The 21,696-nt window shown below is 49.4% G+C and overlaps 1 non-coding gene across 1 annotated transcript; it reads left to right on the top strand.

Moving 5' to 3' along the window:
• The first annotated feature begins 540 nt into the window (after window positions 1–540).
• On the top strand, window positions 541–672 carry LOC130041005 (small nucleolar RNA SNORA68). The gene has a single exon (XR_008795039.1). It is a non-coding gene; the product is annotated as a small nucleolar RNA SNORA68 (small nucleolar RNA).
• The last annotated feature ends 21,024 nt before the right edge of the window (window positions 673–21,696 follow it).

The raw sequence follows: 21,696 nt of genomic DNA, 5'->3' as shown, positions 1-21,696 counted from the left end.
CCAATGAAAGAACAGGCGATTATGGGTGGGGCCTGCCCATCAGAGTTTTGAGGTTCTATCTTGTGATGTCCAAGTCAAAGGCTCCAGGTCAGGGACCAACATATCCTATGCTGGGAGGTTCAGGAACTCCAAGCTGCCCATCCTCGGCAGGATTCAGAAGCCTAAGGCCTTACTTACTTCCAAAAAAAAAAACCCACAACCTTTACCCGCAGTACTCACTCCAATAGCCTGGGACACCATGTCAGGGAGAGAAGAGTGGGGGGGGGGGTGCTTTGCAACTTGATGTGAGAGAGCAGAAATTCCTGATGTAAAAAAAACAGCAACACTGGAATCAGACAGTAAAGTGGCAGGGTGCTCGCCCTGCTGACACCAGATAATTCTCTGCATCCCGATGGCCCCCAGAGCACTCCAGGAATAATACCTGAGCTGGGAGCCAGAGTAAGCCCTCAGGGTATCTCAGGGCACAACAGCCCCCCATTCCCCACACCAAAAATAACCCCAAAAGGAAACTCTCATTGGCAAGCCCATCACTTACGGATCTGTGGATCTACTGCTCAGGATGGCCCTGTTCCACCAGGGCAGTCAATGAGAAAATTGGAAAGGAACAGGGTCTCTTGGCATCAGGGGAGCTGCAGCTCTGCCCCTCAAAGTGAATCTGGAGACTCTACAGCAGCGAGACTGGGGCATGGTTCCAACAGGGGTTAGTGGGGAGGGTGGGGTCGCCAAGTCCCCTGCACTCGGCCGGTCCCACAGCCCCAAGGCCCGCAGCCCCCGCCCTCATCCCCGCGCTCACCTGCCACTGCCCCATCACAGATCTGGGGGCAGTCATGGCCACAGGAGCCTCCCAGGATTACGCACATACACCCTTTACCCCTGCATCCCGGAACAGACCCCACTGCACCCCCAAAGCTCCTCCACGCCTAAGGAACCATCTGTATATAAGGGAACAAGTGAAAAACAAGCATCCCCCAAGCTGTTGGGCACCCACAGCTCAGTGTGGAAATGGGAAGGCACCAGGAACTCACGGGAATCTCCCCTTATTGCCACAAAATCGGCCTTCAGTCCCACCTCTTCACAGGGGCCCTACTCTGTCCTTTACCCACACCCTGTTTCCAGGAATAGAAGTACCAGGAAGGGCCCACTGTGATGTCACTTTTATCCCAGCAAGCAGCCTTAAAGGGCCAGACTCCAGATATGCAGTGAACCATTATGCCCACCCAGGTGAATCTGTGGCAAAAGGGGGATGGGATCGCAGAAAGCGGTGGAGAAGCAGCTGCTGGAGTTTTGGGTCACACAGTGGAGGCTAGAAAGCAGTAAGGAGAAGTCCCCTGGTCTTGTACTGGGCAAACAATGAACCAATGCTCTCAGATACAGTCCATCAGGAAAAAAGCAAAGCGGATCTGTATCTCTGGTCCCAGCTCCAAGTATTCCTGACCACATATTTTCCGGTCACTGTCACTGTCACTATCCTTCCATTGTTCATCAATTTGCTTGAGCAGATCCAGTAATGTCTCCATTTTGAGACTAGTTACTGTGTTTGGCATATCGAATACATCACGGGCAGCTTGCCAGGCTTTGCTGTGTGGGTAAGATACTTTCAGTAGCTTGCTGGGCTAGTAATATAATTTTTCTTTCTGTTCTTGCCTTCAGTCAGGTTACCAGGACATCTGGGGGTCACCAGGCCCAGGATCAATGGAGAGTGACGGACTGAACAGATGGCACATGCAGCACAACGTCTTTATGTTTTAATAAAAAGAATAAAATTCACTCAGATTCCATGCAAACAACCTCCAGGAGCAAGCCTCAGCATGATCTTATCCTGCCTGTTATTCCCAAGGATCAGCAGTAGACTCCAAACGAAGACCTAGAGAACTCAGAGCTGTGAGCAGAGAAAGGACAAACCTCTAGTCCTGACCTGGAAAGTTCCAGCTTTGGACCCGGAAATGTCCTGATGGCAGGCACTCTGGGGGACCAACTCAAGCCCCACCTTGGGGAGACACTGCCAGATGTTCCTTCCTCTCCAGGGGATGCAGAGCAGGCTGGGATTTGGGATGTCTGACAGGATAGGAGTGATGGGCTCGGTGTACAGGGGAGGATATTGCAGCCCTGAGATCGGGACTCCTCCCTGGATCCCGAGGAAGGTCCTTATGGGCCCAGCCAGGGGCTGCCTCCTAGGCCAGGAGCCCCTTTGATTAAGCACCCATAAGCTTCAGGGATTCCCACAGCAGCCACAGCCCCCAAAGTGGCTCTGCCATGGGGTAGCCACAGGGACTCAGATGAACAAACCATTATCCTCGTTCTGCTCACAAAATTATCATGAGTGTGTGTGTATGTGTGTGTTTGTTTTGATTTTTGGGTTACAACATGAAGTATTCAGGGCTTATTTGAACATGGCACTCAGGGATCACTCCTGTTGTGTCTTGGGGGACCGTTTTAATTCTAGGAATTGAACCTGGGTTGGCCTTGTGCAAAGTAAGAGCCCTCCCCACTGTACTACCACTCCGGCTCTTTCTAAATAAATTTCTTTCTAATGCAGCAGGAGTGATCCCTAAACAAATATCTCTTCCTCCTCAAAAAACCATACCAGCTGGGATTTGTATCTGAATATTAAATGTAATCGAATGTAGTAAACGACCTTATAAAAATAGAAAAAAATAAAAAATAACTCCTTATTAAAAGAAAAAACAAAAACTTTACATGCAGTATTCACCCTAACAGATGGGTCACCTGGTCAGGGTCAGGGAACTGACAAAGAATTGAGAGAGGGAGCAGAAATTCTTTATCAGGAAAAAGACACCAAAGTGGGGCTGGAGAGACAGTTAAGAGAATAGGGTGCTTCTCTTAGTGAAAACGATCAACCCTCGGCATCCCATCTGAAACCATGATCACTGATGGAGGGTAGACCTTGGAGTAACCTCTGGGGAACTACAGGTGTGCTCACCCCCCCCAAAAAAAAAACAACTAAAAATAGTCAGAAAAGAAAATATTCATTTACAACCCCCAGCCACATTCTAGGACCAGGCTCCCAGGATTCCTCCTGGCGGCTGCCAATGAAAACAATGGGCTTCCACAGGGTCTCCAGCCATTGGGGGCTGAGGAGCTGCCCCTCAAAGTGATCTGGCAGATTTACATAGCCATGTCTACACCAAAAGCTTCAGAAGTGGGTCCGTCACAACCTCTGATTGAGAGGGTTGTGGTGGTCAAGACCTCCGTCATCAGCAGGTCCAGCATACCCACCCAAGACCCGCAGCTCCCCATGCTAAGATCCGCACCCAGGTGATGCTGCCCCATCACAGGGCTGGAGACGAAGATGCCCCCAAGGATCACACACTCACAACTGAGACCCCTGTGCTGCGCAAATTTCCCCCCACTTCAACCACCAAAGCTCCACATCCTCCTAAAGCCTCCGAAGCAAGTCGGACCCCAGGACCTACTGGATATGGGTGGGGGGAGTGAAAAGCAACCACAAAAGCGCCCCAAAAGCTAGTGTGGCCCCATTGGTCACAGTACAGGGACTAGAGGTGAGAGGTCCTCACGTCCTGCCACTAATTGGCCTTCAGTACCCCCCTTGGACAGTGAAACGACTTTGTCCTTTAAACGTGTGCCCATGAGAGGCCAAGTGGAATCATTAGGTTAAGTAAACGTGCACATGGAAGACTCCCATCTGTGACATCATCCATCACCAAGGAGCTTTAAATTTAGTGCAAGCTTCCAAGTGTAGAAAGACCATTAAGTCAGCCTAGGTGAATCGGTGCAAGGGGGATAAAGGAGAGGAGAGGCAAGTGCTGGAGGGGCCAGTCACAGAATTCAGGGCAGCGAGTTAAGGCAGAATCCCTTGATCCTGTACTTGTCAAACATGGAACCAATGTTCTCACACAGACTTTCATCATAAAAACAGAAGCAGGTTGATTCAAGGTAAAACAGAAAAATGAGTTTTTCCGGGAAGTCATCAATCAAGGTGTTGATGAAAGCAGTGACTCTGAAGCCAGCCCGGAAGATGCAGAGGAACTGTCCTAGCAGCAAATACAGAGCTGGAGAGACACTGAACAGGACCAAGGGCTGGTAAGAACATCATAGAGCACTGTTCGGCCAACACACTACCTCTTGAAAATGCCCAATCAGTAGACTCTTGCCTACACGGAAAACTACAGGAGGCAGTTTCAGAAACACAATTTCAAATACAGATTATGGGGCAAGATGGGTAGTACAGTGGGTTGGGCGCTTGCCTTGCATATGGTCAATCTGGGTCAATCCTCAGAATTCCAAACGGTCCCCTCAGCACTATCAAAGTGAAAATTCAGGAATAAGCCCTGAGCACTGCCAGATGTGCACCAAAACAAAAACAATCAAACACTGTCCTCCCGTTGTTCATCGATTTGCTGAGCGGGCCCAGTAATGTCTCTATTTTTTTGAGACTTGTTGTTACCGTGTTTGGCATATTGAATACGTCACAGGTAGCTTGCCAGGCTTTGCTGTTCAGGCAAGTTACTCTCAGTAGCTTGCCGGGCTCTCTGAGAGGGGTGGAGAAATCGAACACGGCTCGGCCAGGCTGGCTGCTCACAAGGCAAATGCCCTACTGCAGTGCTCTCTCTCCAGCCTCTCTCTCTCTCTCTCTCTCTCTCTCTCTCTCTATATATATATATATATATATATATATATATATATCATGCCCTCTCTCCAGCCCATATATATATATATCACGACCATCCTGTTGTTCGTCGGTTGCCTCGAGCAGGCCCCAGTAACGTCTCCTTCGTCCTAGCCCTGAGATTTTTTTTTAAAGTTCCATATTCAAGGATCTTTCAGGGTTAGGAGAATGAGACCCATCATTGTTACTGGTATTTGGCATATTGGGTATACCACGGGGAGTTTGCCAGACTCTGCCGTGTGGGCATGTTACATTTGGTAGCCTGCCAGTTTGTCCAAAGTAGGAATGAGATGATAAGATGTCGCGCAGCCACGAATGTGGCCGCGCGCTTCCGGGAGCTGAGTGTGATAATCTCTGGATCCTGGCCATTGTTGGGGTTACACGGCAGTTGGTGGGTGTAACTGTCAAGCTACTGGCAGGTCCAGTCCCAAACCGTGCAGACTTGGAGATCTCAGCCCCGGGCACCACACACCTGGGTTCCTCTGCCAGTTCTTTTATGTGTGAGGCTCATCCAAGTGTGTGGAGAGTGGTCCCAGCATGGCCTTGGCTGGGGCCCGGAGGTCTTCAGCTGTTGGGCCCTGGTGCAGACAGTCAGGCACAGGGTAGGAGACTCTGCCTTGTTCTCTCCCGGGAGCTGAGTGTGATAATCTCTGGATCCTGGCCATTGTTGGGGTTACACGGCAGTCGGTGGGTGTAACTGTCTAGCTACTGGCAGGTCCAGTCCCAAACTGTGCAGACTTGGAGATCTCAGCCCCAGGTCCCACACACCTGGGTTCCTCTGCCAGTTCTTTTATGCGTGAGGCTCATCCAAGTGTGTGGAGAGTGGTCCCAGCATGGCCTTGGCTGGGACACACACACACACACACTCACACACACACAGAGTATTTGTGTTATGCATAATATTATATAAATTACTTATACATATCAAATTTACTTATGTTTATATATATGTATGTACGTATGCCCCGGCAGCTGAAGACCTCGGGGACCCAGCCACAGCCATGCTAAAGACCACTCTCCACATGCTTGGACGAGTCTCACACATGAAGGAACCGGCAGAGGAACCCAAGTGTGCGGGACCCGTGGCTGAGATTTCCAAGCCTGCTTGGTTAGGGACTGGGCCTCTTCCACCCAGATTCCCCATCTTCCAGTGGCTAGACAGTTACACCGACCAACTGCCATGTAACACCATCAATGGCCAAGATCCAGAAATTATACAACCAAGCTCCTGGAAGCACAGGGCCACACGACATCTTGTTGTCTAGTTCTCACTCTCAGAGAACCTGGAAGGCTATTGAGAGTATCCTGCCCACATATATACCTGACTGGGAACACCTGTAAAGGTGATTAGAGGTTGCCCCAAAAGCCTTTATCCCTCTTGGAGAGCCTGGGAAGCTACTGAGAGAATCCTGCCCGCACAGCAGAGCCTGGCAAGCTACCCATGGCGTACTCAATATGACAAAAACAGTAACAAAGATGATCCTCATTCCCCTGACCGTGAAAGAGCCCCCAACATGCCATCAGGCTACACTAGCACGTGACAGGGACAAATGGAGATGTTACTGGCGCCCGCTCGTGCAAATAGATGAACAACGGAATGATAGTGATCACTTGATCACTTGACTTCCCGTTAATTATTGATTTACTCGAGCAGGCGCCAGTAAAGTCTCCATTTGTCCCTGTTGCGTGCTAGTGTAGCCCAATGGCATCTATTCATTCTAGGAACACCAACAGCCTCAAACCGATCATTCAGGATCTTGATGAAGAAGTCTTACCATCTGGTAGGTGGGTGGCCACACGGTCTTTTGACATCCCATGGAATCCAGTCGGTAACGGCTCTAGTTCAGTGGTCATCTCCAAATCTCATTATGTGTCCAGCCCATCTGATTTTTGATGCCTTGGCAAACGAGACAGCATCCCTGATTTTTTTTTCTTTTTATTTGTTTATTTATTTATTTATTTTTGTTTTATTAGTGAAACACCATGAGGTACAATTGTAGACTTACAAGTTGTTGTGCTTGGGTTTCAGTTATACAATGATTGAGTAGCCATCCCACCACCAGTGCCCATTCTCCACCCCCACCAATTCCAGTATCCCTCCCACCCCCTCATCCCTCATCCCACCCTGCCTCTGTGGCAGGGCACTCCCTTTTGTTCTATCTCTCCTTTTGGCATCCCTGATTCTTGATCGTCGACGGAGGTCAGAACTCCGGATTCTTTCTCTCATTTGAGTGAAACGTGATGCTCCAAGCATAGCTCTTTTGATTCCTCTTTGGGAGACCCAAATAGTGTTCTCATCCTGTTTGCGTAGGGCCCAGGCCTCTGAGGCATATGTTAATGCAGAAAGAACAGTGAAATCAAAAAGATGTGCCCAGAGCCGGAGGTTCTTCCTCCTCTTAGCTATTTCTTCGATGCTCTTAAAGGCGTTCCAAGCCGCTCTCTTCCTCCTGCGCAACTCAGGTGCCAGGTCATTTGTCATGTTGACTTCTCGATCTAGGTACACATACCTGTTGCATTTGGAGATGGGCATTCCGTTGAGAGCGAATGGAGCATCAGGAATGTACTTTCAATGTACTTTCCTGATAATGATAGTGATGTACATATAAAAACCTAGAGTATATTCCAACACTAAGAATGGAGGATAATGGGCAGTAAACCTTGGCGCCTTTTTTGGCCTTCAATCAGATCCGAATCCTTTTTATCATTCTGATGACTACTAGATTGATGGGACTTTGGGACTTTGCTAATTCCAAATACAATACTTATTTTTTCCTGATATTATTGCACTGATGGGTGGGATCCAGGAACAAGCACAACCTTTTGAGTAATCACAGGTAAATGGAACAGCCTGATGGGGTGTGGGGAGCCTGGGGAGTACTGGGGTGTGGGAAGCTTGGGGAACTGACCCATATTCCCAACTTTTGTCAGATATTTTATTAAGGGGCCTCTGCCAACCTTTCAAACGTCTTTCTATGAACAGTAAAGTTAATTTAAACTGTTTCCAGAAGGGGCCAAAGAGAAAAGACAGCAGGTACGACATTTCTCTTGCATTACCTTTAACAGGGTCCCAGAGCAACACCAGGAGTAATCCCTGAGTATTTCTGGGTGTGACCCCAAAAGACGGTGATGCCCAGAACTGCAAACAGAGCAGCAAGTGAATGCGGGACTTTGTGACAGTGCAGACAAGGCTCTCCAGAGCAGACAGGAAAAAATAGGGGAAACACATGTCCTGGGACCTGAGTCATTGTAGCTGCCAGGGCGAAAATGGGGCCAGCACACTCAGGGGACCTGTGATGTGAATCAGGTGGGAATCCAGAAGAGCCAAGAAGTCCTGGGCATCTCCACTGTGGCAAAAAAAATAAACATGAAAGAAAACAAAGCAGCAGGATGGAGTAACAGAAGAGGCATGATGGACTAACAGAAGAGAAGGGTGGGCTGGTAACCCAATCTTCCCATATGGTCCACCAAGCACTGCCAGGAACAATGCCGGAGTGCAGGGCCAAAAGTAATCCCCAGAATCACTGGGTGTAGCCCTCCAAACAGAGCAAATTACCCAGATGCCAGCCTTTGACCCCCAGCACCCGATATGCTCCCTGAGATCTGTCAGGAGTGCTCCTTGAGCACTAAGGTATGAGTACTCTTTAAGCTGGACATGGTTCAAAAGCCAGATACAACAAAACTGAAACAAACATGGCGTCATATAGAAAGAGTTGGGCCCTGCAACAAGGAGACACAATGCAGGATCCTTCCTGAAACAACTCAGAGACATTTGGCCCAAGAAGACTGAGCACTCCTTGATAAGTGATAAGGTCACTGCATCACCTTATCTTGTCACTCTTCTCCTACCTATGGATGGTGTTTCTGTTGGCATGTCACTATCTTCTCCTGCCTTCTTTTTCCCTGAGGATCAGAGACCTGGAGGAGAAGTCAGAGTGGTGAGCACTGGAAAGGAGCACAACCCCCAACCTGATCAGCCACAGTCTCGGGCATTAGCTTACAGACCCTCCTTGGGGATAACACCAGATGATTCTGTCTCCCCAAGAGAAGCAAAATGGGTTGGCATCTGTGCTGTCTTTCATGACACAAGCTCTTGGGCTTGGCTACAAGGGAGAAAACTCAGCCCTGCCTTGACCTGGGGACTCCTCCCAGGGTCCCACAGAAGGTTCTCACGGAACTGAATCATAGGCCGGATCCCGTGCTTCAGCGCCCCCTGCAGGCTGGCAACAGGGCTGCCCCCCATAACCATAGCCCAGAATGGGGCAGCCCTTTTCCTCTAAAAAAAAAAAAAAACTTTCTACACACACACACACACACACACACACACACACACACACACGTGCTTACCAACAAACTCACACAGCCTTTTCCCCCAGTACTCAACTCTTTAGACAGGGGTCTAGACAACGTGATGTGAAGAAGCAGAAGTTCCTGTTCCAACAGACAGTAGAGCTAGTAGGATGCTTCCCTTGCTGACACCAGTCAATCCTCTGCATTCCCATGCATCCCTATGGCCCCCAGAGTACTCCAGGAAAAATACCTCAGCCAGGAGCCAGAGTAACCCCTCAGGGTATCTTTGGGCAAGCAGAGCCCCCTATTCCCCACACCAAAAATAGCCCCAAAAGGAAACTAAAACACCAGTCACCTATGGATCCACTGCTCAGGATGGCCTCGTCCCACCAGGGAAGCCAATGAGAAAGACCGACAGGAACAGGGTCTCTTGGCATTGGAGGAGCTAAGGTTTTGCCCTTCAAAGTGTATCTGGAGACTTTTCAGCAGCAAGACTGGGGCCAAGGTTCCAACATAGGTCGGCTGGGGGTCAGCACGGCCAAGACCCCGCCCTCGGCAGTCCCCTCATCCCAAAGGCCTACAGCCCCTGCGCTCAGCCCTGCGCCCACCCACCACAGCCCCATCGCAGAGCTGGAGGCATAGTGGCCGCAGGAGTCTCCCAGGATTAGTCATTCAAGTCCCCCTCCCTTGCACCCTGGAACAGCCCCAATGCACCCCCTGAAAGATCTGTCCCACCTCAGTAACTGTCTGGATATGAGGGAATGTGAAAAACAAGCACAAAAGCGCCCTCCAAGCTGGCGGGAACCCGCAACTCAGTGTGGAGATGGGAATAGCCAGGCGCTCACAGGAGATCACCCCCGTTCTGCCACAAAATCGGCCTTCCGAGTCCGGCTTCCTCACAGGGGCCCTACTCTGTCCTTTACCCGCGTGAACAATGACTCTCACCCAGTTTCCAGGAATAGAAGCACCAGGAAGGCCCCACTGTGATGTCACTTCCATCCCCACAAGCAGCCTTAAAGAGCCAGACTCCAGATGTGTAGAGAACCACTATGCCCATCCAAGTGAATCTGTGGTGCAACGGGGATGGGCTCGCATGGAGGGGTGCAGAGGCAGCTGTCGGAGTGGCCGGTCACACAGTGGAGGGCTAGAAGGCAGTAAGAAGTCCCCTGGTCTTGTACTGGGCAAACAATGAACCAATGCATCAGAAAAACACAGTCCATCAGAAAAAATGAAAAGCGGGTTCATTCAAAGTAAAACAGGCAGACAGGGAGTGGGTGGGGCACAGAACAATGAGTTTTTCTGGGAAGTCATCAATCAAGATGGGGTGAAAGCAGTGACTTGAAGTCAGCCCTGGAGATGCAGAGAGAAACTGGCCTAGCAGCAGCCCAGATCGTTGGAAAGACGCTGGAACAGGAGCAAAGGCTGGTAAGAACATCAGAAAGCACTTTCAGTCAACACTCTATGCTTGACAACAGGCAAGCAGTGAACACTCATCTACAAGGAAAACCAAGGAGATTTCAGAAAGGCAATTTCAACCAAGAGCATGAACCAGGATGGGGAGTGCAGACGCTTGACACTTGCATTGAACTTGGTCACCCGAAGTCCATTCCTGTATGCCAAATGGTGGCCCAAGCAGCGACAGGAGTAACACCTAATCACTGACAGGTATGTCCCTTCCCACAGAAGTATAGTTCAATAAACAAATCCCATGATACCCAACATTCCTAAGAATAGAGGCATATATTTAGCCAAAGTAGCCTTACTAGGCCTTTCAGACAATCTATAGCACTGTCCTCCCATTGTTCATCTCCTGAATGGGCCCAGTAACGTCTCCATCATGAGACTTGTTATTGTGTTTGGCGGATCGATTATGTCACGGGTAGCTTGCCAGGTTTTGCCATGTGGGCGAGATACTCTCAGAAGCTTGCCAGGCTCTCCAGCAATCTAAATCATTATTATCACTCAGGTGACAACTTGATGGTTGGAATTTAGCTGCTTCCAAATGCAAGTTTTGTTTTTTCCTAATACCACTGAAGTGAGTTGGGTGGTATCCTGGAATGTGAACCCCCCTTTATTAGTTAGTCATCACAGCTGAATGCAATTGCATGCTGAGATGGGGAAGCAGGGGGCTCTCCCATGTTCCTACCACCTGGAAAACATTTGACTCAAGGGCCCCTTCCACAATTTTAAAGTCCATTTCAATGATCTCCAATCCTTACTATAAAGTTCCTTACCAGGATATTTTCACAAGAGAAAACTTTTTGTGAATATTAATCTTTAGTGCAATGCAAAATTAAAAAATATGAATACAAGGAGTGTAGAAATGATACAAAAGACAAAGTGCTTGCTTTCACATGGCTGACCTGGATTCTGAACACCATAAGGATATATGTGACCCCCAGTCTGGATCCTGAGCTAAGAGCCAACAGTAAGGTCTGACAACAGTAAGCGAAAGGGGTGTGGCTCCCCAAAACCTAAAACAGAAAGACTGGAAGAATAAAGGATTGCCTAGCCTTCCACTTTGCAGGTTTCACTGGAGCATTGTGGCTGATCTTTGCCATAATTACCTCAAACCAGGGCCTCTGGGCCAAGTCAGAGTAAGAGTAAACAATGACACAGTGATGAGCTCTGACAGTTCCACAGAGGGCCTGTTTCTGTACCAGTTTCTATTTAGTCACCTTCCTCCTGGACTCCATCACCAAGATCCATTATTTACAAGTTAAACATACATGTGATGGACAAATGCCAGGGCACTGGCATAGCTGTGGTCCGGGGGTAATAAGCAAGAAACTTTCCTTAAAGAAGTGACATCATAGGAAGCTCATCATATGCTACCAGGATTATTTCCTTCTTAGCTGCAGTTTTGTACCATCTCTGACCCCGATGTCCAAAGGAAATTTGCTTTACTGAGAGGGCATGTTCTGAATGTACAGATGGTTAATAGGGGATCAACTCATCCAGTATGAATTTTACAATATTTACTAGGACTTGAAGGGTCCATGAAGCCCTGTCCACATTTATAACATACATAACATTTTCTCTCCACTATGCATTCTCATATGCCTAGTAAGGCCTGAGGATTCAATAAAGACTTTCCCACATTATATACTTATATAAGGCTTCTTACCTGTATGAATTCTGCAATGAATACAAAGACTTGAGTAATCACAAGTGTGGGGTGCTTTGCAACTGGACCTTAGGAAGCAAAAATTCTTGTTGTATAAAAAAACCCACAAAAGTTGGGATCAGAGACAGTGAAGCAGACAGGGAACTTGCCTTGCATCCAGCCAACCCAGATCAATCCTCACATCCCATATGGTCACTGAGCACCACCATCAGGAATTCCTGAGTGCAGAGCCAAAAGTAAACCCTGAGCATCTCCGGATGTGGCACACAAGGCAAACCAAAACAATAACACTGAAAAAGTTTCATTTGCAAACCCCACCCTCCGGCAGGGACCAAACCACCATATGGCCCCGCCACATAACGACAATCAATCAAAGGAGAGACTACAACTGGATCTGCTATTGGAGGGGGTCTGGGGCCCTGCCCTTTGAAGTGCATCTGAAGGTTCTACACATGTGTTGCCAGGGCCAAAGGCTCCGGATCAGGGCAGAGCGAAGTCCCATGCTGGGAGGGTCGGGACAGCCAAGCCCTGCCCTCTGCAGGTCCCGCAGGCCCCGCATTCAGGCCACCTCTCAGCCCCATGCCCACCCGCTGCCGCTGACAAATCGTGGAGCAGGAGGTGATGGTGGGCAAAGGAAAGCCACACGATCACCCACTCATACCACAAAGCCTGCACTCCCTAAAGACTCTGGGTTCCCCTAAAGCATTCACCATGCCTCAAGAATCAGCTGATAACAGAAATGAGAGAAAAACAAGCACGAAAGGGCCCCCCAATGGGAGGCACTGGACGCTCGTGGACCACCACTCCCGTCCTGACAAAAAATCAGCCTTCGTAGTCTCCCTTCCACGCAGGGCCTCCATTTCCTCCCCTGCCCACGAGACCAATGGCCCCCGGAGGCAGCCACAACTGGAATAGAAAGGACATCTGAAGGTTGCTGGCCTGTGACATCACTTCCACTTCTGCCAGGAGACGGAGCATTAAAGGGCCATGAACAAGAGCCAGAGACCCTTTTTGCCCACCCAGGTGAATCTGTGCTGCAAGGGGGATGGATTGGATAAAGGTGTCGAGAGGCAGATGCTGGGATCACACAGTGGTGGAGGGGCTGAAGATAAGGAGAAGAACCTTGATCTTGTACTGGTCAGTCAAACAATGACCTAATGCTCTCACACAGTCCAACAAGGAAAAACGCAGTATGAATTCTTCAATGTTTTAAGAGGTCTGAGGGTCACGTGAAGGCCTTCGCACAGTGCTTACATGTATGTGGTTTCCCTCCAGTGTGGATGTTCATGTCATCACACTGGGGTGACGCTGGATTCAAACCACACCCTTGCTGCTGACACTCCTGGGGATTCTGTCCACTGTGTGTTTCTAAGGGAACATCACAGTCCTGGGAACACAGGGAAGCTCCCCCACATTCCTTACTCTTAGACAGGGTCAGTCCATGGTGACTTTGCTTGTGGGCCTTTCGGTGTGAGGGACTCACTATAAACAGTGCTCCTTTCCCACATTCTAGGGTCTGCTCCAGTGTTGGAGTTTGTGTCTCTGGACTGAGAACAACAGACTATGTGGACCTTTTCCCATGGGAGGGCTTCTTCAGAGTGAGGTCGCTCTTTCCATTTTGATCACCCTCAGGGGCCATCCTGCGTGTTTTGGCATCCCCATGGGGCTGAGAGCACAAATGCTCACTCGAGACTTTTTCACACTGCACAGGATCAGAGACATTCCACTCAGGCTGGCTGCTTCCCTGTAGAACATCAGAGGATTCCAATTATCGCCCTATGACTTAAGATCTCCATGGCAAAAGAAATTGAGAACTGCAGGTTGGTTTCTAACATTTGCACCATATCAATGTAATTTCCAACATGTGGATGGCATTACCAGGGAATAAACTAATGTTTCTATAAGACACACATGCAAAATTGACGAATGAGGGGTCATCAATTTGTGTAAATATTTTTTTCAACTCAATGAACAAATAACTCCCTCTGCAGAAAACTGATGCACCAGTTTCAAGAGAAAATAAAACACACCAAACTATGGGTTTGGTTCTAGCTCAGCGTGGAGTCCGGGATGCATTTGTGAAGGCAACGCTGCATCCCACACTGCTGAGACTGACCACAGGGGCTATTGAAAACATCTTGCCACAGGCGGATTCCTTTCAGGATCAATGGTTTTTTCTGTTTTTTAGTTTGTTTTCATTTTTGGGCAGGGGCACAGCATGCAGTGCTCCCGGTGGGTCTCTGGGAACCATATGGAGTTCTGGGGATGGAGCAGTTTAAAGATCTTTTCAATTATTACCATTTGTAGATACTTTTGATCAAATAAAAAACCATGGCATTTGTGTGAAACATTACAAATTTCTTCAGGTTTTGAGCAGTGTTGTCATCATTCAGTGAAGGTAAGGTTTACCCCCAAGCATTAGACTCTGGATTTTCTCCCGGCCATGCCCAACCCTGCACCTTAAAAATAACATGCTGGTCCACTGACCTTCTTCACTGGCATAATATTGATTCAAAACTTGCAAATCTTACCAGCTCACTCATACTCGGTGACTGAGTTTCCAAATGAAATTGCTAAAAGGCCAAATCCTGAAGCCATGCTTTGACTTCTGAAACCAAACACAATACACAATGTAAGAATTCTTCAAATGGAACATCCTTGATGAGACAGTGCAGCTTAAGGACATCTCAATGGTTCTCAGAGTCCAATGTATCCCATAGAAAAGGGAAGGTCCCTTGGAAGGATCCCTGTGAGAGGCCTGGTGATCCTACAAGAGATTTTTAACAAACACAGTGATGCTCAGGGAACTATATGAGATGCTAGTTATCGAACCAGGTGGACAGTGTGCAGGACAAGTGCATTTCCTACATTACTATCGCTCAGAGACACAACAACTTTATTATGGGCTCACTTATTTATTAAATTAAAAAGGCAAAGAATATTTTGAAGGTATAGCAACATTATCGGCTGTGCAGACAGGCTTGTAAGGCACAGACAGGGGAACCAAGGAGCGTGAATCTCATGGACTGCAGATGAGGAAGAATGATATAAAAGCCAAGAAAGTAAAGCGCAAGATTATTCCACGACAAACAATCCATGGAAGCAAAGGGCAGTGTTAACACAGCACAGATTCCTGGACCCATGAACTCAAGGATATTGGGGTCAGCAGCACGTTTCACATGCGCTCAGGGCATCAATACACTGCCCAGGGCCTGAGCCAGGGAGGGTTCTCAGACACTCACCTGCATGCATGCCTCTCCTCCCTGGCCTCAGGGCTCCTCCTTCCAGCCAGGAGATCACTGAAGGATTCATCCCAGAATGCCCTCCCTGCACCTCACAGATATGGAGCATGGATTATTGACAAGGAGACGGTGACAAGTAAACCCCATGTGTCCCTATAAAAATGGAGTAAATTAATGAAAAGACATGAACAGAATCTGCACTTCTGAAATTCTAAAGATTTGTGGTTATCTACAAGCTAAAAACTAGGTCTTAATTTAACAGTAAAATATGAGCCCCAGAAAACACCACAAATAGTAAAGCCCTGGCCTTGCAAAGGGCCAACAAGGATTTGATCACATCACAGTATGTAGTTTGTTTGTTTTTTTTCTGGTTTGGAATCCTCACCTGGGGATACTCAAGGCTTCTTCCTGTGTACTCAGAAACCACCTTTGGTGGTGCTTGAGGACCACATGGGATTGTGAGGATAGAAGACATGTCCACAACTTGCAAGAAAAGCACCGTGCCCACTGTTCTGTCTCTCTAGGCGCAGCACCACATGGAATGTCCTCAGCCTGCTTGAAGTGATGCCTGAGTGCAGTAAACCCCAAAGCTTAACAAATCCAAAGATGGCCAAAGATGACCATAGCCCCCAATTGTATTTAAAAGTAAATTAAAAAGGATCCAGACAGACAGCACAGCAGATGGGGAACTGACCTTGCCCACGGTCAATAAAGATTCGATACTGACATTCATTGGATCTCTCAAGCATTCAGGGTAGTCCAGAGGCAAACCCTGAGGCTTGATGAACCGAGAACCACTGGAAGTGACCACAAACACTGAAATAGAGCAGCATCTGATGGGATGAGGCCCTAAGAAATAAATGAACTGTGTTGGGAGTGATATTACAGCAGGTAGGAAACAGACACTGCAAACACGTAAGTGTTTGATCCCCACCAGCACACATGGTCCTGGATCACGACCAGGATGAATAACTGAATACACAGCCAGGAATAATCCCTAAGTATTTGTAAGTGTAACCCCAAAACCAAATCAAAACAAAACAAAATAACTGAAGTTTTGCACCTGGTGCAACATTACCAGGAGTAAGGCAGCAACCTTTTAAGCTGCTGAGTGTGTTCAATCCTCAGCACCTCATGGCCCCTGAGCACCCCAAGGAGTGATCCTTCAGCACAGAGACAAGAGAGGATTTAGACTGTGTCCCAAATAAAAGCAAAACCAAAACAAATACATAGAAGTTATGCGTAGTACAAGAAGTAATCAGAGAAGAAAACTCATCAATGCAGGAACCAGGAACTATTTAAAGGGACCTGAGAGATGGTACAGCGTGGGGGGAGCTTGCCATGCACGGGGCCAACCTGGGTCGGTCCCCAGTACTCCAGACTCATGCAAACCCACAGAGAGTGACTCATAGAGACAGAGCTTAGAGTAAGCCCCGAGCATCGCCAGGTGACCACCAACAAGAAAACCAGGGAAGGAACCAAAGATAGCTACTGCACAGCTGTCCTGGCCCATCACAGTCACAGCTACTGTTGGACACACAGTCACAGCCCAGCACAGGAAGCCCAAGTGGGTTTGTCAAGACAAGGTAATCCCCGCACTGCTCTCACCAACAGCCTGCAGGTGCTGGTAATTATCTAGCATCACATCCCTGTAGAGTTTTCTCTGAGAGGTATCCAGGCACGTCCACTCCTCTGGGGTGAAGCTCACGGCCACATCAGGGAAAGTCACTGTGTCCTGAAATGGCATATAAAGGGGGTCATGAGTCAGGGTCTGTCCCCACCCTGTTCCCTGGGCTGTGAGGCCAGGACCCCTGGGCCCTAGAAGGGGCTCAAGGTGTGACCCAAAAAGCAAATAAATTAAATTAAATTAAAATAAAAAAAAAAACTTTCTACAAACACACACTTTTACCCGCAGCGTACACACACACAAGTGCGCGCGCACACACACACACACACACCCCTTTTACCCCCAGTATTCACCTCGATAGCCAGGGGTCTGGGCGGGCTTTGTAATTTGATGCAGATATCCCTATTCCAACATACAGTTATGTTAGGATGCTTGTCTTGCTGACACTAGTCAATCCTCTGCCTCCCTATGGCCCACAGAGCACTCCCAGGAACAATACCTGAGGCCAGAGCAAGCCCTCGGGGTATCTCCGGGCATGTAGGTTCCCCCATTCCCCACAGAAAAAATAGCTCCAAAAACTATCATTGGCAAACCCCAGCCACCCGCAGATCCACTGCCCAGCCTGACCCATGAGGGCAGCCAACGAAAAAGACGGATGGCAACAGGGTCTCTTGCCATTGGGGGCCTGCAGCTCTGCCCCTCAAAGTGAATCTGGAGATTCTACAGAAGTGAAACTGGGGACAGGTCCCAAGCTAGGTCAGCTGGGAGGGTCTGGATGGCCAAGGCCGCACCCTTGGCAGGACCCGCACCTCAAGGCCCGCAGCCCCCACACTCAGCCCTGCGCCCACTCGCGGCTGTCCCAACACGGAGTTAAAGGTGACCAAGGCTGAAGCACTGCTCAGGATCACGCACTCACATGTACGACCCCTGCATCCCACAACAGCCCCCTACACACCCCCCAAAGCTCCACGGCCCCAAAAGACTTCATCGTATCCCAGGAACCGCCTGGATATCCCTGGATATCGGGAAAAACAAGAAAAACAAGTGCGGAAGCCCCCCACCCTCAGCTGGCAGGTACCTCGCCTCACAGTGCGGAGACCGGGAGGTGCCCGGCGCTCAAGGGAGGCCACCCGTCCTGCAACAAGACAAAATCTGCCTTCACAGTCCCGCCTCCAACGGGTCCTACTTTGTCCTTTACTCACAGTGAGCAATGACTCTGACCCGTTTCCAGGAAGAGAAGCACCAGGAAGGCCCCCTGTGATGTCACTTCCATTCCTGCAAGCAGTCTTAAAGGGCCAGACCCCAGATGTGTGGAGAACCATTATGCCCACCCAGGTGAATCTGTGGTTCAAGGGGGATGGATTTGCATAAAGGAGTGGAGAGGCAGCTGCTGGAGTAGCTGGTCAGCATGGGACCTCGGGTAAGAAGTCCCTGATGCTGTACTGGTCAGTCAAACACTGAACCAATGCTCTCACACACAATGCCATCAAGAAAACTGCAAGAGGGTTGATGCAGGTAAAATAGGCAGGTAGGGACTGGTGGGGCACAGGGCAGTGATTTTCTCGGGGAAGCAACAAATAGAAACCAGTGACTCCAAAGGCAGCCTCCGAGAGGACCTGGAACAACCCAGACACAGAGGAGCCACCTGAGAGCCCGACAGAAACTGGAATAGGAGGAAAGGCTGCTAAGAACATCTGAGAACACTTTAGGTGTTAATACTCTTCCCCTGACAACTCATGAGCAACTGAAACTCACCTACAAGGAGAGTTTGATGGGGAGGCTTTAGAAATATAATTTCAAACCTGAGTATGGACCAGGAGGAACCAGTACACTGGGTTAGCACTTGCACTGATCTTGGTCAATTTGAGTTCCATTCCTGGCATCCCAAATGTTTGCCTGACCATCTCAGGAGTAACCCCTAGGAAGTGTCAGGTGTGGCACCAAAATGAAAAATATTGAAAGAAATACAACCCAGCATAAAGACCCATCCAAGAATGGAGGCATATATTGAACTCATGGTTAGCAAACTTTCCCAGTCATTTTATAGCCTTACTTAGCCTTTTTGACAACCTAAATGATTTTTAGCATCCTAGTGACCACTAGATTATCGCGATTTTTACTGCTTCCAAAAGCAAAAAGTTTTAGGCTTTCTTCCTTCTAATATTAGTGAAATGAAAGTGGGTGGGATCCGGGAATGTGACCACCATTCATTGTTAGTAATCACAACTGAATGGAATTGCCTGCTGACATGGGGGGAGCTTGAGGTCTCTCTCATAGTCCCACCATTTGTAAGAGTTGACTCAAAGGGCCTCTTCCATCCTTTCAAAAAAACTGACCCAGATAGGGGGAGAACAAGGGGCGTGAATCCCATGCATTATTTACATGCCTGACAGATGAGGAAGAATAATAACAGAGTAGGGAATCACAGGTCATTCCATGACAGACAGTCCAAGGGAGTGAAAGGCAGAGAGAATGAGGCACAGATGCCTGGATCCAGGCGCCCGAGGCAGCCGGGGTCAGCAGCATGTTTCACATGAACTCAGGGCACCCCCAGGGCCCGAGCCAGTGAGGGTCCCCCGACACTCACCTGCACACACGCCTCTCCTTGCTGGCCTCAGGGCTCCTCCTTCCAGCCAGGAGATCACTGCAGGCTTCACCCTGGAATGCCCTGCTCCCAGAGACAGAGACATGGATTTAGTGACAAGGAAAAGGTGACATGAGAACCCCGTGTGTCCCTGATATAATGGGTCAAATTACTGAAAGGGTATGAAAAGAATATCCATGCACAGGCTGTGTAACTGAACTGGCAAGTAATCCTAGAGCAAGAACCAAAAAAGGGAAACACATGACATGGTAGCTGCCAGGGTGCTTTTAGGGCTACCACACCCCAGAGGTCTTGATGCCTGTCAGGGGTTAATCTGCAGCATAGAGCCAAGATGACATCCTAGGCATTCCACTATGGCACAAAAATATGAAAGGAAACAAAGCAGCAGGCTGGAATAACAGGACAGCGGGTGCAGGGCAGTGGGTAGGGCTGGCAATCTCCAATGTTCCATATACTCCCCCAAGCATTGCCAGGTGCAATGCACGAGCGTAGAGCCAGGACTAACCCCTGAGTATCACTGATGTGGCCCCTCCCTTTCAGCACCCTCCAAAACAAAATAAGGCAAGATCACCCTTGGACCGCTGGCAGCCCACTGGGTTCACCAGGCCTGGCAGGAGTGATCCTTGAGTCCGGAGCTGAGAGTAACCCTTTGGCACCACTAATGTGGCCCAACCCAGCTCAACAAAGTGGCCTCCAACAGCATAGACCCGGGCACACAGGCCAAGAGCCACATCCCATTTCTCCTCCCTGAGTCTGTTGTCCTGGGAAGCCTGTGAGCTCCTGTCTCTGCACCGTGTCATCTCGTCATCAGGAGTCAGCTCTGATCTTTCCGGGTGTGGCCCCCAAACAAAAACAAGCCCAGCATTGTTGGGATGTGAGGCGAGTCCATCCAGCCCAGCACTGTCCAGCCAGGGAGGTGGGCGGTCCTTGGCTGGTGCTGTGGTCCTGACAGTGGGTGCTGGAGCCCAGGCATGCTGGGCTGGGTGGGCCCAGTGGTGCCGGGGATGAAGTTAAGGACCTCAGACCTGTGCTCCCGCTCCACATATTATCACTAAAAATAACACTGAGCGGGCTCATGGCAGTGGGTGTGATTTTCACAGTGCTGGTCTCATGGACACAGAGATGTGTCTCATCCCACAAAGGAGGCAGCAGGAGCACTATTGGGGAGAGGCAGCCTTCTCACGGGCACACAGAGGACAAAGGCTCTGAAGCCAGCCTGGCACCAGACAGCCCCCAGGAGGGTGTCCTGGAAGCTAGTGTCTGGGAGAGCCCTCCTCACTCCCATTTAGGGGCCTGTTGCTTAACCCAAGGCCCAACTCCCATGTGTCACAGCCGGGGACTAGCTGGTAGCTTGGGGAGGGTCCCTCCGCTCCCCTGCCCCATCTCTGCTAAGTTCCATTACCTGGACCAGGAGGGTCTTCCTCACATGGTCCTGTCTCATGACCTTCACCTCCACATCCACCTGACTGGTCTCCAGGGGGATGAGCATATAGAGCACCGTCATGGATAGGGTTGGGGGAACGACCACCTCTGAAGCCAGGGGAATCCCAGCTTAGATGCTCTGCACAGAGCCTCCTTTTGGGGAAATCCACTCAGACCTGGGGACGGGGCTGGGGTTGTGGTTTGTGTCCATCCTCCCTGCTTCCTGTGGCCCTGAGGATTCCCCAAAGCAAAGATCCTTCTTTGTGCTCTGTTACATCAGGGAAGCAGCTATACCTCTCTGGGACTCCCTTTCCTCCTCTCTACATGTGTCATTGCAGGAACTGGGAGATCATACAGGAATGATTCAATCCCCAGCACCACACAGAGACTCCACCCCCCAGGAATGGCTGGGTGCACTAAAGCCCTTTCGGGAGACAGCCCTGGAGTTCTATGGCTAACTCCAGGGCAGCCCAGATGACCTCCAGCACCTCATCCTCGGGACCTTGCATTGAACCGCCACCCAATTGTCCAGGAATTATTAGTGGGGACCCCCATCCATTTCTTGAGCACTGCCGTTGCCCCCCCCCCAACAGAAAGCATCATCTTTGCCACCTCTTCTCCACTTGGGTGCTTGTGAGGGAGGCAAAGGAGAAAACATCATAGACAAAATGGCTATGCCAAAGAGGTCGGTGGTTTCTAGTCCCTTAGCGCTCCTCCACTTTACTATTTTTTTAATTA

Source organism: Sorex fumeus, unplaced genomic scaffold (genome assembly GCF_029834395.1).
Source record: "Sorex fumeus unplaced genomic scaffold, SorFum_2.1 ptg000095l, whole genome shotgun sequence".
Classification (NCBI taxonomy): Eukaryota; Metazoa; Chordata; class Mammalia; order Eulipotyphla; family Soricidae; genus Sorex; species Sorex fumeus.
This window is presented reverse-complemented; position numbering and strand designations above follow the sequence as displayed.